At 40.0% G+C, this 10,107-nt stretch overlaps 1 long non-coding RNA gene across 1 annotated transcript; it reads right to left on the reverse strand.

Moving 5' to 3' along the window:
- Positions 1-6,329: 6,329 nt before the first annotated feature.
- On the reverse strand, positions 6,330-9,102 carry LOC116560413. The gene is made up of 3 exons (XR_004272962.1): positions 8,855-9,102; positions 7,164-7,248; positions 6,330-6,362 (listed from the first exon to the last, which is right to left on the reverse strand). It is a non-coding gene; the product is annotated as an uncharacterized LOC116560413 (long non-coding RNA).
- Between the last annotated feature and the right edge of the window lie 1,005 nt (positions 9,103-10,107).

Below are 10,107 nucleotides of genomic sequence, written 5' to 3' on the forward strand. Positions count from 1 at the left end.
GAACTCTGTTGCTCGATTAAAAGCTGCTGGGCAGGTATGTTTAAGTCTGCGTAGTGGAACTCATAACTGCCTTTTTTTTTCCAGGTGCTCTGTTCCGGGAGGGTGAGGTTTTATTTATAAGTTTCTGTCATGCTGCTGCCTTTTTTCAGAGATGCCCTGTGCAGTGAAGAGGTAGCCTACTCACAATCTGCCAGCAGAGGTGTTGCTGAACTGCCGTGGGCTCTGCCCAGCTGCTGTGTGAACCTCTTTGCAGTTTTGTTTATAGGGGTATCGTTAGAATTGCCTCGGTAATGGCAGATTGCCTCAGTAGTGGCAGACTGCCTCTGTAATGGTGGATGCCCTTCCCCCACAGAGGTGGACCATCCCAAGTCCAGCTGTGCTGGCTGTGACACTCTCAGTCCAGACCATTTCAGATTACTGGTCTCTGTAGGGGTGGGACCGGTCAAGCCAGATCACCTGGCTCCCTGTTTCACTCCCCTTTTTTTTTTTCAGTTGCACAGGCAACTCTGTCTCCCAAGAGTTCCATTCACCAGTTGAAAAGGTGCCCGGATTTATGTGAGTTTTTTTGTAGAGACCTGCTGTGCCAGCTGAAACAGCCACACTGGGGGCTCATGGTGCTTTTCTCCCTGGGAATCTCCTGGTCTGTGGGCAGTAAAAATTTGTTTGGAAATGCAGTTATCACTCACCCTCTGGGTTTTCACTGGGAACTGCAATCCAGAGCTGTTCCTATTTGGCCATCTGGGATTGGTTCTCTGTCCCTTGATTTTTTTAATGATCACTATGCTAACTGGCATGAGATGGTATCTCATTGTGGTTTTAATTTGCATTTCTCTAATGATCAGCGATAATGAGTTTTTTTTTTTTTCACATGTTGGCTGCATAAATGTCTCCTTTTGAGAAATGTCTGTTTATATCCTTAGCCTACTTTTCTATGGGGTTGTCTTTTTCCTGTAAACTTGTTTATGTTCTTTGTAGATTCTGGATATTAGCCCTTTGTCAGATGGGTAGATTGCAAAAATTTTCTCCCATTCTGTAGGTTGCCTGTTCATTGTAATGATAGTTTCTTTTGCTGTGCAGAAGCTCTTTACTTTAATAAGATTCCATTTGTCTATTGTAGCATTTGTTGCCATTGTTTTTTGTGTTTTACTCATGAAGGCCTTGCCCATGCCTGTGTCCTGAATAATATTGCCTAGGTATTCTTTCTTTTATGGTTTTCAGTCTTACGTTTAAATTTTTAATACATCTTGAGTTAATTTTTGTATAAGATGTAAGGAAGGGATCCAGTTTCAGTTTTCTGCATATAGCTAGCCAGTTTTCCCAACACCATTTATTAAATAGAGAATCGTTTCCCCATTGCTTGTTTTTTGTCTGGTTTGTCAAAAATTAGATGGTTTCAGATGTGTGGCATTATTTCTTAGGCCTCTGTTCTGTTCTACTGGTCTCTATCTCTGTTTTGCTACCAGTACCATGTTGTTTTAATTACTGTAGCCTTGTAGTATAGTTTGAGGTCAAGTAGCATGATGCTTCCAGCTTTGTTCTTTTGCTTATGATTATCTTGGCTATGTGAGCTTGTTTTTTTTTTTTTTTTTTTTTTTGCTTTTAGGGGATAACACTGAATCTATAAATTACTTTGGGCAGTATGGCCATTTTTACAATAAAGAGTCTTCCTAACCATTAGCATGTACTATTTTTTCATCTGTTTGTGTCCTCTCTTATTTCATTGAGCAGTGGTTTGTAGTTCTCCTTGAAGAGGTCCTTCATATTTCTTGTTAGTTGTATTCCTAGGCATTTTATTCTCTTTGTAGCAATTGTGAATGGGCGTTCACTTGTGATTTGGCTCTCTGTTTGTCTATTATTGTGTATAGGAATGCTGGTGATTTTTGCACATTGATTTTGTGTCCTGAGGCTTTGCTGAAGTTGCATATCAACTTAAGGAGATTTTAGGCTGAGACAGTGGAGTTTTCTAAATATACAATCATGTCATCTGCAAACAGGGATAATTTGACTTCCTATCTTCCTGTTTCAATACCCTGTACTTCTTTCTCCAGCCTGATTGCCCTGGCCAGAACTTCCAATACTGTGTTGAATAGGAGTGGTGAGAGGGCATCCTTGTGTTGTGCTCGTTCTCAAACGGAATGCTTGCAGTTTTTGCCCATTCAGTATGATATTGGCTGTGGGTTTTTCATAAATAGCTCTTATTTTTTGGAGATACATTCCATCACTATCTAGTTTATTGAGATTTTTTAGCATAAAGGGCTGTTGAATTGTGTTGAAGAACTTCAACTCTTGAGATAATCATGTGGTTTTTGTCTTTGGTTCTGTTTATGTGATGGATTACCAGTTGTTGACTTGCGTATGTTGAACCTGCCTTGCATTTCAGGGATGAAGCCAACAAGATCATGATGGATAAACTTTTTGATGTACTGTTAGATTCAATTTGCCAGTATTTTATTAAGGATTTTAGCATCAGTGTTCACCAGGGATATTGGCCTGAAATTTTCTTTTTCAGTGGTTCTCTGCCAGGTTTTGGTATCAGGATGATGTTGGTCTCCTCTTTGTACCCTGGCAGAATTTGACTGTCAACCCATCTGATCCTGGACTTTTTTTGGTTGGTAGGTTATTAATTACTGCCTAAATTTCAGACCTTGTATTGGTCTCTTCAGGGATTTGTCTTCTTCCTGGTTTAGTCTTGGGAGAGTGTATTTGTCCAGAAATTTATCCATTTCTTCTACATTTTCTAGTTTATTTGCATAGATGTGTCTATAGCATTCTCTGATGGTAGTTTGTATTTCTGTGGGATCAGTGGTGATATCTCCTTAATCATTTTTTTATTGCATCTATTTGATTCCTCTCTCTTTTCTTCATTAGTCTGGCTAGTGGTAACTTTTTAAAACCAGCCCTGGATTGATTTTTTGAAGGGTTTTTTGTGTCTCAATCTCCTTCAGTTCTGCTTTTAGTTTGTCTTCTTCTGGCTTTTGAATATGTTTGTTCTTGTGTCTGTAGTTCTTTTAATTGTGACATTAGGGTGTCAATTTTAGATCTTTCCTCCTTTCTCTTGTGGGCATTTAGTGCTATACATTTTCCTCTACACACTGATGTCCCAGAGATTCTGGTACATTGTGTCTGGGTTCTCATTGTTTTCAAATAACATCTTTATTTCTGCCTTCATTTCATTATTTATCCAGTAGTAATTCAGAAGCTGGTTGTTCAGTTTCCATGTAGTTGTATGGTTTTGAGTGAGTTTCTTAATCCTGAGTCCTAATTTGATTTCACTGCAGTCTGAGAGGCAATGTTATGATTCCCATTTTTTTGCATCTGCTGAGGGGTGTTTACTTCCAATTATGTGGTGGATTTTAAAATAAGTGCTATGTGGTGCTAAGAAGAATGTATATTCTGTTGATTATGCATGGAGAGTTCTGTAGATGTCTGTTAGGTTCACCTGGTCCAGATCTGAGTTCAAGTCCTGCATATCCTTGTTAATTTTCTGTCTCATTGATCTAATATTGACAGTGGGGTGTTAAAGTCTCCCACTATTATTGTTTAGGAGTCTAAGTCTCTTTGTAGGTTATCTAAGAACTTGCTTTATGAATCTGAGTACTTCTGTATTGGGTGCACATATATTTAGGATAGATAGCTCTTCTTGTAGCATTGATCCCTTTACCATTATGTAATACCCTTCTTTCTCTCTTTTGATCTTTGTTACTTTAAAGTCTGTTCTATCAGAGACTAGGATTGCAACCTCTGCTTTTTTTTTTCTTTCCATTTGCTTGGTAAATCTTCCTCCAATCCTTTTTCTTCGAACCTGTGTGTGTCATTGTACATAAGATGGGTCTCCTGAATACAGCACATTAATGGGTCTTGAGTCTTTATCCAATTTGCCAGTCTGTGTATTTTAATTGACGCATTTAGCCCATTTACATTTAAGGTTCATTATTGTTATGTGGGAATTTGATCCTGCCATTATGATACCAGCTGGTTATTTTCCCTGTTAGTTGATGCAGTGTCTTCATAGTGTAGATGGTCTTTACAAGTGCTGTTTTCGCAGTGGCTGGCACCAATTTTTCCTTTCCATGTTTAGTGCTTCCTCAGGAGCTCTTGTAAGGCAGGTCTCATGGTGACAAAATCTCTCAGTAGTTTTTTGTCCCTAAAAGATTTTATTTCTCCTTTGCTTATGAAGCTTAGTTTGTCTGGCTATGAAATTCTGGGTTAAAAATTCTTTTCCTAAAGGATTTTAAAATTGGCACCCACCCTATTCTGGCTGGTAGGGTTTCTGCTGTGAGTCTGAAGGGCTTCCTTTTATGGGTAACCTTTCTCTCTGGCTGCCCTTAGCATTTTTTCCTTCATCTCAGCCCTGGTAAATATGGCTATTATGTGTCTTGGGGTTGCTGTTCTTGAGGAGTATCTTTGTGGTGTTCTCTGTATTTCCTGAATATGAAAGTTGGCTTGCCTTGCTGGGCTGGGGAATTTCTCCTGAATAATATCCTGAAGAGTGTTTGCCAACTTGGTTTCATTCTCCCCTTCACTTTCAGGTACGCTCATCAAATGTAGATTTGGTCTTTGCACGTAATCCCATATTTCTTGGAGACTTTGTTCATTTCTTTTTGCTCTTTTTTCTCTAATCTTATCTTCTCACTTTATTTCATTGAGTTGATCTTCAATCTCTGATATCCTTTCTTCTGCTTAATCGATTTGGCTATTGAAACTTGTGTATGCTTCATGAAGTCCTCGTACTGTGTTTTTCAGTTCCATCAGGTCAATTATGTTGTTCTCTAAACTGGTTATTCTAGTCAGCATTTTGTCTGAACTTTTTTCAAAGCTCTTAGCTTCCTTGCATTGGGTTAGAACATGGTCCTTTAGGTCGGAGTAGTTTGTTATTACCCACCTTCTGAAGCCTGCTTCTGTCAATTCATCAAACTTCCTTTCTGTCCAGTTTCATTCTCTTGCTGGCAAGAAGTTGTGATCCTTTGGAGGAGAAGAGGTGTTCTGGTTTTTGGAATTTTCAGCCTTTTTGTGCTGGTTTCTTCCCATCTTTATGAATTTATCTACCTTTGGTCTTTGAAGTCAGTGACCTTTGGATGGGTTCTCTGAATGGATGTCCTTTCTGTTGATGTCAAAACTATTTCTTTCTGTTTGTTTGTTAGGTTTTCTTCTAACAGTCAGGCCCCTCAGCTGCAGGTCTGCTGGAGTTTGTTTGAGGTCCAGTTTAGATCCTGCTTGCCTGGGAATCACCAGCAAGGGCTCACTGCACAACAGCAAAGATTACTGCCTGTTCCTTCCTCTGGTAACTTCATCCCAGAAGAGTACCTGCCAGATGCCAGCCAGAGCTCTCCTGTATGAGGTGTCTGCTGGCTGCTTCTGGGAAGTGTCTCCCAGTCAGGATACACAGAGGGCAGGGAGCCACTTGAGGAGGCAGTCTGTTCCTCATCAGTGCTCCAACACTGTGATGGGAGATCCACTGCTCTCTTCAGAGCTGCACAGCTGGGACATTTAATACTGCTAATGCTGTACCCACAACCACCCCTTTTCCCAGCTGCTCTGTCCCAGGAACATGTGGGCTTTATTTAGAAGTCCCTGATGGGCTGCTGCCTTTTTTCAGAGATACCCTGCCCAGTGAGGAGGGAGTCTAGTGACACAGTCTGCCTGCAGAAGCCTTGGTGAGCTTCCATGAGCTCTGTCCAGTTCAAACTTCCCAACTGTGATGTTAAAAATGCCTACTTGAGCCTCAGCAATGGTGGACGCTCCTCTCCCGACCTAGCTCAGAAGTCCCAGGTCAAACTCAGACTGCTGTGCTGCCTGTGAGAATTTCAAACCAGTGAATCTTAGTTTCCTGGTCTTCATCACAGGGGGACCTGCTGAGCCAGATCACTTGGCTCCCTGGCTTCAGCCCCCTTTCCTGGGGAGTGAACGGTTCTGTCTTGCTGGTGTTCCAGGGGCCACTAGGCTATGAAAACAAAAACTGCTGTGGCTAGCTCAGTGCCTTTCCAAACGGCTGCCCAGTTTTGTGCAGGAAACCCAGGGCCCTAGTGTTGTAGGCACTAGAGGGATTCTCCTGGTCTGTGGGTTGTGAAGACTGTGGGAAAAGCACAGTATCTGTGCCAGAGTGGAGGGGACAGTCCCTACTGGCTTCCCTTGGCTAGGAGAGGGAGTTCCCCAGCCCCTTGCGCTTCCAGATGAGGCAGCAACCCACCCTGTTTCAGCTTGCCCTCCTTGGGCTGCACTCATTTTCCAACCAGTCCCAATAAGATGAATCATGTACCTCAGTTGAAATGCAGAGATCACTTGCCTTCTGCATCAGTCTCGCTGGGAGCTGCACACCAGAGCTGTTCCTATTCGGCCATCTTGCCAGCCAGCTCTGATAAATACTTTTTAAATGAGCAAAAGTAGTAATCTTTGAGGATGAGAATCTAGCCAAGTGCCTCGTAGACATTTTTTATAATTAAGCAATATGTCAAAGCATGAGTTAACATTGATGTATTTAAGTACCAATGTTTAGAAAAGTAAACATATTAAAATTATTTCTGAAATATGGGATGCATATTTTTGCCTTCTTATATATAAGCCAATGAACACAATTTGACATTTGATTGATGTCTCAGGATTATTATATAAGCATCAATTATTGTTTGCTTCTGCCTCTGAGGACATAGTTTGGTCTGACAATTGCAGGAAGGAGAGGAATCACAGAAGCAAATGTGGCCCCTCACCATTCCCTGAGCCATCTATGCCAAATGGCCTAGACCATGCAAGACAGAAAATTTACAAAAACCAAACAAATTATTTTCCCTGGGAAAGGGAAGTGGATCCAAATGTGAGTAGCTTTTCTTTTTTCTCTAAGGCAGTAATGCAGACATTTTATTTCTAATGTGGGATGGCTCTCTCACTCTGGCTTTAAACTTACATACACTTAACAAAATAAGTTGCCAATTCTATCTTTGGGGCTTCACACCTCACATGCAGAATTATTCTGAGAAAGTGTGATGAAAAGAGCATGGCCTTTAGAGTCAGAGCTGGACTTGAACCCCAGCTTTGCCCCATCTAGCCATGCAAGACAGATGTGGGATTGAATTATGCAATGTGTATATCACTCTTAACACAGTATCCAACATGGAAACAAATGCCTGACTCATCTCCCTTTAGTGTGCCATCCACCTCTAATGACCTACCTGCCCCATGAGTCTCACTCTTCGTTGTCTGAGGAAAGTAATCAGCTCCCTTCCCTTCACCTTCTGCCATCTGTCAAGAATAGTCCTATAGGAAAAGAAAATGATTAAATTACCCAAAGATACTAGATTCCGAAAATCACTTACTACTTGTTTTCTTTATCCAGAGACATTTGCATTTGCAAAGGAGACAATGAATTCATCCAGAGGGTTGCCTCTTAAATGACAGAAACTGGAAATACAGTATTTCCGCCTCACCCAGTTTCATTTTCCATGGTTTGTTATCCACGGCCATCCATGGTCTAGAGATATTAAATGGAAAATTACAGAAATAAGTAATTTATAAATTGTAAATTGTGCACCATTCTGAAGAGCATGATAAAATCCCACACTATCCTGTTCTGTCTCCACTCCACCCCACATGAATTTTCTCTTTGTCCAGCACATCCACACTGTATAACCTCCCTGTCCACTGGTCACTTGTAGCCATGTTAGTTAACAGATTGAAAAACATAAGTATATATAGAAGATTTGGTACTATCCCTGGTTTCAGGAATCCACTGGGGGTCTTGGAACATATTCCCAGCAGATAAGAGGGAACTACTGTACAGATTTTTTAGGGTATTGGTTTGACCACTGCTCTTCAAATTAAACTGGCTACGTAATCCTGTCTCTGCATTCATGCAGGGCAAATGCTTGCACCAAATTTTTATGTGTATAATTAAAATGTGTGCGGTGATATCTCTGATATATCAAATTTATATTAAAACTTTCTTCTTCAAACATAATACTGTAAAACATAGCTAACACATTTCCTACGTGGAAAATCATGTAACTCTTGTGTTTTTATATAGCTGTACGTCTCATTCTGACTTACTGAAGGATTTTAGCTTTTCATAGAGAGGGTTTTAACGAAGTCACTTTAAGCCCTTTTTAGATTTGAAATGATGAAAGCATTGGCAGGACTTCTAAGAGATAGCACGGGGGTTCCGTGTGAACATCTTTAACAGTAGAAACGTGCCCCCATCCAAACTGAGCACTTTGCTATTTATCAGGATTTAGGGAAGAGACTGAAGTGCAAGCATGATGCAATTTTAAAAGATCCCTTTAAAAGCAGACATATCCACGCCCAGCAGAAATGGGGATCGGTTTATCAAAAAGTCTGCAGGTGGCACATTTTCTATTTCTATAGCCATTAGAGGACAAATCCCAGAGTGAAGTTTGACTTGAAGATCTTAAATTTCCTTTGTAACAAAAGAAAATCTCTCAGATATACTGGTAATAGCTAAGGTGATTTATTGATGTGGTGATTTTAGTAAAAACTAATGATCTTTTAACTGCAATCACAAGACATAAATTTATATTCCAGGGTAAAAAAGAAAGGTGGCTTTATTTTCTCTGCTGTCTGTTATTACTACTTATAAGTTTATGTGTTCAGTCACTGAAACTAAATAGATTGTCTCTATACCATACACAAGCCCAACTTTCATCAATATTTAACTAAAGGAGGAAGCAAGAAATTCACCATTTATTTAGGAAAGTAATGTTGTTGGCTCCTTCTGAAATGGCTCAAACAATCCCTGCCTTCTGTCATTCAAGTGCTTGTGTAATCCCTCCTCTCTTGAATATGGACTGCACATAGTGACTGGCTTCTACCAAATACATTATGAAAAAAGTGACGAGATGTCACTTACAAGATTAGGCTATAAAAGAGCCTGACACCTCTCTTTCTCTTTCTCTTTTCTCCTCTTCTCTCCTGTCTTGCTTTCTGTCATGAAGCCAGCCACCATTTTGTGAGCTCTCCTATGAAGAAACCCATGTGGCAAGAAACTAAGAGCAGCTTCTGGATAATAAGAAACGAGGAAGTGAGTCACCCAGTCCATTTGTTTATGAGGAACTGAATCCTGCCAGCAACTACAGCCCCAGCCAATACCTCGATTGCAGCCTTCAAAGAATCCCAGAGAAAGAAGGGACCCAACTAGGCCATGTTGAATTTCTGACCCACAGAAACTGTGAGGTAACAAATATTGTTTTAAGCCACTCAATTCAATGGTAATTTATTATGCTACAATAGATAACTAAATCAAGAACACTTAAATATATATCTTACATAGTAGGAAAGTAGTGAAAGTGTGGTATATGTATATACAATATAAACTAGAATAAGGTTGAAGACTATTTGATTACATAAAAATATCTGTGTAGTTAAATATATGACCTTAAAAAAGACCAAATCATTTCTTTAGAAGACCAATAGGTAGAGAAACTAGAGCATCAAGCCCACACTCAGAAATCATAGAAAAACACTTTTCTATAGATATAGAAAAATCATGATTTTAGTTTTAAGGAATTCCGGTTTTTATCAGCCAGTATTCAGGGAGGTAAACAGAAAACAATGTGTATAGCTTATGGAGAGAAAAATTTAACTCTCCATAGTTAAATTTTTGAAATTGAACTATGCAAGAAACTAGAAAAGTGTTGGAAGTTCTAAGGATGCATAAGAGAGAGGGGGATATTGCCTAGAGATCCAGCAGCTTCCAGTGCCATTGCAAGAGCCCAAAGGACGATACTTGCTGCTGGTGCCACCAAAGGACTAAACAGGAAGTACAACCCTACTGCAACCACGGTTAGTTCTTCTACCTCGGCCGCAGCAGAGGCAGACTGACTTCTACCACCATTCTGTCTTCTAACGCTTCTTGGAGATCTTCCATGGGAAGACTCCCTTGAGCTCAGCTAAAAAGAGGGTCTGATAAAAGTATTACCAGTAGAATGGTGGATGTAGATTAAGTGCCAATAAACAATGTCTGCCACTCATATTAAAACAGTTTAAATATTTTCCTTTGAGCAATGGCATATATTTTTCAAGACTAAAATTATCACAAGATTCATGGTATAAAATTTCTCAGGCACCTTATATTAGTCTTGTAAATTAAGTCCTAAATTATCA

The sequence above is a fragment of the Sapajus apella genome, unplaced genomic scaffold, assembly GCF_009761245.1.
Source record: "Sapajus apella isolate SASKATOON/1434 unplaced genomic scaffold, GSC_monkey_1.0 scaffold26, whole genome shotgun sequence".
Lineage (NCBI taxonomy): Eukaryota > Metazoa > Chordata > Mammalia > Primates > Cebidae > Sapajus > Sapajus apella.